General features: G+C 48.3%; 1 pseudogene; it reads left to right on the top strand.

The window, feature by feature from the left end:
- The first annotated feature begins 2,095 nt into the window (after nucleotides 1-2,095).
- LOC118997314 (keratin, type I cytoskeletal 19-like) lies at nucleotides 2,096-3,235 on the top strand (annotated as a pseudogene).
- The last annotated feature ends 1,480 nt before the right edge of the window (nucleotides 3,236-4,715 follow it).

Genomic DNA, 4,715 nt, shown 5'->3' with positions numbered 1-4,715 from the left:
AATTTATTATTGTAAAACCCCGATAAAATAAAAACATTTCATTGTTACTTAAACCAAAACATTTAAGCTAGCTTTTATTTACTAAGAATTAATCTTCAGTCACTTGAACTTGAAGAGCATTTGAATTAGTTCCTATATTTATGAGGAATTTAGAATACCCAATTCTTACAAATAGTTGCCTTGAAATGATTAAAAAAATTTTTTTCTCCTCACCCAAGGACACTTTCTCATTGCTTTTTAGAGAGTGAGAAAGGTAGAGAGAGAGACACTAATCACCACCTCCTATGTGCACCTGTCCTGGGGATCGAACCTGCAACCCAGGCATGTACACACAACCTTTCACTTACAGGACAAAGCTCCACCTAGCTGAGCCACACTGGCTAGGGCATCTTGAATTAATATTAGCAGTACAATCATGAGTTGGGAAATCATTTCACATTGCAGCATACATACATGTAGACACACAGGCAGACAGACACAAACAAAGACCATGTAGCCATGGGAGAAGCTCACTCCTTCATAAAAGAACAGTTGGATCCAAATTTTTCCCTGGAGGCATTTACAATTCATTTCTGTCCTTGATAAGTCAAGTTCCAAGTGAACTTCCCCCTTTAAAATAAGGACAGCCATTTGTTTTCGAAAAGTCTTACAAGGGTTTATTTAAGCCAAAATTTTGAGAACATTAATCTCCAAAATCTGGAAGCAAAATCTCCATGGATTGAGAAAACGCTCTGGAGAATGGCAGTTTCCTAGTTTATTTCATACAATAGAATCAAAGGAGGAGCCATAGGGGGTTTCATGAAATCCTCAACGATACATTAAGGGGGCGGCAGAAAGCAACCTGTGGAAATCTCTGGGATTGGATACAAAACAGAAGGGAGAAACTTCTTTCACCTCGGTGGGTACAGGATACTTAGTATTTAACATGCCCTAGAGAAGGGCAGCCATTTTTAATACCTCAAAGAACTGGGTTGACGCCGAAATGTCATTATAGGTTGATTGTTTATCCAAATCCTTCCACTTGTTTTATTTTAGCATGGGGAGAAGGCCTTTTCCGGTTCATTCTGCCTAATTTTAGACGCATCTTTTTCTAACTGTGCTCTAGAAGTTAACTTAGAAGTGCAAAGGGATCCTCATCTTCGCCATGTTAGTGTCGACAGGACACTGACTCTCATGGGGCCTTGGCCTCAGAGGCACGATTTCCGCGTTAATTTTGAGATCTCCAGACTTTGAACAAACTTCTAGGAAAAACCAGTCTTCACGTGCATGTCTCCAGATGGGTCAAATGCCACTGATAGAGGACCACTTTACTCTTTAGAGAAGAATCCTTCCTCTCGCAGCTCCACGAAGATCTTTGTCACCCAGGAACACCGGAGCAGGGGCCCACGAGAGCTCCCCCGGACGTGGCAGGAACCGAGCCCCCTTCCAAGCACAGGCCCCTCTCCTGAGGCGAACCCACTCCAGGGCACCCTGTCCTTCTCCTGGGCTCCTGCCCGCCTCTCTGGGATCTCACTGCCGCTCTGGACGACCCCCTGTGCCCGTCTCTGCCACACCGGATTCAGGGGTCTGGACCACTATTGTCACCCCACAGGCTATTCAGGGTAGGGAAGGAAGTGTCCTTTCTCTTTCAGAGCCAAAGAGGGTCAGGCTCTCATTTAACCAGCAAGGACTTTGTTCAGACTGCAGTAAGCAATATAATTAAAAGTCAAAATTATAGCAGCAACTTATTATTTCCATTTCCCAGGGCTAGTTCAATGCTTATCCACGTCTAGGATTTTCTAAGAGCATCTCTGATAAAGCCATGGCCTGCTACTTAAAGCAAAGAGGACCAGAAATCCGAGAGAAACACACCAAATTCTCCTGGTGTGAAGTGGGGAGCTGGTGGGGCACCATGGGCTTTCGTGGGTACCCAGCACAGGGTCTGTGTCAGCAGGGTGGTCCTGGGTGGCCTTCTGTGAAATCCTGCTGGTCATGCTAAGTAAATGTCAATGGAAGAAACATCCAGACTCCTCCAGCCGACCATGGCTCCTTTGACCAGCGTCTCTGCTTCCTCTTCCGCCACGACTTCCTAAAGCTCTTGCCAGTCTTTGGGGGCATGGACGGCAGCAACATGTGCTTCGGAAGGGGAGTTGCCTACAGTGAGCACACACAGCATTCACGAAGGCTTGGTTGGCCATGGGTGTCAGTGTCATCTGCCTGCTTTGGGTCCTTGTCCCCCTCTGGGGGCTATGGTGGTGGCTATGTGGGCACTGTGGTCAAATCCGACGGGCTTCCTGTAGGCAATGAGAAGTTGACCATGCAGAACCTTAACACCGCCTGGCCTCCTACCTGGAGAAGGTGTGCACCCAGGAGGTAACCTGGAGGTGAAGGTCCGTGACTGGTACTAGAAGCAGGGGCCTGTGCCCACCCGAAACTGCAGCCACTACTACTGGGCCATCGGGGAGCTGCAGGATGAGATTCCTGGTGCCACCATGGAGAACTCCAAGATTGACCTGCAGGTTGACAATGCCCATCTGGCTTCAATGACTTCTGAACCAAGGTTAAGATGGTGCAGGCCCTGTGCATAAGCATGGAGGCTGACATTGACAGCCTGTGCAGGGTGCTGGACGAGCTGACCCTGGCCAGAACAGACCTGGACATTCAGATTGAAGCTCTGAAGGAAGAGCTGGCCTACCTGAAGAAGAACCACAGGGAGGAAGTCAGTGTCCTGAGGAGCCAGGTGGGTGGTCAGTGTGGAGGTGGATTCCTGGCATGGACCTAGCCAAGATCCTGAGTGAGAAGAGAAGCCAGTGTGAGATCCTGGCTGGGAGGACCCAAAGGATGCTGAATCCCCGCCCCCTACCCTTCATCATCCAGACTGCAGAGCTGAACCAAGAGGTCGCTGGCCACACAGAGCAACTGCAAACCAGAGAGACAGAGGTCACTGACCTGCGCCACACCCTCCAGGGTCTGGAGATCCAGCGGCAGTCTCAGCTCAGCACTAAAGCTGCCCTGGAAAGCGCGCTGGGGGAAACAGAGTTCTGCTTTGGAGCCCGGTTGGCACAGATCCGGGTGCTGATTGACAGCATGAAAGCCCCGCGGAGTGATCTGCGAGCTGACACCCAGCAGCACAACCTGGAGTCCCAGCAGCTCACGGACACCAAGACGCGCTGGAGCAGGAGAGGCCACCTACCACAGCCCGTGTGGGGGCCAGGATGCCTATCACTACAACCTGCCTCCTACCCGGACCGCCTGAGTCCAGCAGCCTCCCTGGCTTCCTGCTTCGAGCAGAGGGATGGATGCTTCTGGGTCCGGGAGTGGGAGGGGCGGGACCTTTACCTCTGGCTCCTCTTCTGACCTGTCAATCAAATTTTATAACCCAAAGGGGAAAAAAAGAAGCATCCAAACCTGTGGAGAATTTCTATGAGTTTGTTTGAGCCAAACTAACCACATATACCAGGGAGCAAGATCTCAAATACCACCTAGAAACCTATTTCATTAGCCAAACAATCACTTCCTCGTGCTGGTCGCCCCATGTCCTCCAAGTGGCTGCTGAACTCCAGACATCACTTCAGCACTCAAGACAGAAGAGGTAAATAAGAGTGGCAGTCACCTTTGTGCCTTCGTACTTCTGCGGGTCACACAGCCACCCCTAATTGCAAGGAAGGATTGGGAAGGGAAAGGGGGGTCGGGAATGGGTGTGGGGTCAGCCAGACCACAGTGTCTGCCACACACTGGGGAGCCCGTGTGTGGAGAGTCAGTCTCAGCCTTCTGTCCGGGGAGGGACCTGCCCAGGTGAACAATGGTGTTGAATTCATTTATTTGTTTGTTTGTTTTTTTACCCACCTTCCTCACTCTCCTTCCCTTTGGCTACCACCAGCTTGTTATCTATATCTATAGGTCTGTTACTGTTCTGTTTTGCTTGTTTGTGTGTGTTGGCTTTATAGAGTCTACATAAAAGAGAAATCACACAGTGTGTGTCTATCACTGGCTACTTCTTGCACTCAGCGCAATACCCTCTAGGTCCCTCATGTGTCCCAAATGGCAAGATTTCAATCTTCACGGTGTTAACTTTAGACTGAGCTGACTACCAAGTCAGTGTGGGATGGCACCACTGGGCAAACTCTTACTTTCTTAGGCCATATGCAACCCTCAGGAGCTTCCTGTGATGATGGGCACAGTCCACACTGTGCGATCCAGCTCCGGCCACAGGAAGCTACTGAGCGCTTGAAATGTGCTTAGTGCACCTAAGGAACTTGATTTTTACTTTACTTCAGTGAATTGAAATAACCACTTGTGGTGGCTTCTGCATTTGCACAGCTCTAGGGCATCCTGCTGCTCACGCACCTGTGGGAGTGCGGAGCCATTTTTAGGTATTTGATGAAGAGAACCAAGTTTAAAAGAGATGACGGATAGGCAGTCTTCCTAGTTCAAACACATCGATTAAATTTTCTTTTTCTTTTTTGGGTCAGCAGTTTGAAGGGCAAAGGCTCTTGTTTGATCTTGGCAGAATTTTTCTCCTCAAAATTTGGCTGAACTTTTTTGTGGTTTTATGGTTCATTTCCTTGTAATCATAAAATGAATAAGGGGAGACAGAGTTTGGGTGTGATTGCTTATTTATTTATTAAATAATTTAATTATTTTTATTTTTAACAATTTTAAGTATTTATTGATTATGCTATTACAGTTTTCCCAATGTGTTTCCCTCTTTAGTCCCCCTCCGGCCTGCACCCCCC

The sequence above is a fragment of the Sturnira hondurensis genome, unplaced genomic scaffold, assembly GCF_014824575.4.
Source record: "Sturnira hondurensis isolate 20B ecotype Veracruz unplaced genomic scaffold, ASM1482457v3 Scaffold0013060, whole genome shotgun sequence".
In the NCBI taxonomy this organism is placed as follows: domain Eukaryota; kingdom Metazoa; phylum Chordata; class Mammalia; order Chiroptera; family Phyllostomidae; genus Sturnira; species Sturnira hondurensis.
The sequence above is the reverse complement of the archived record's forward strand: the minus strand, read 5'-3'. Positions and strand labels throughout refer to the sequence as shown.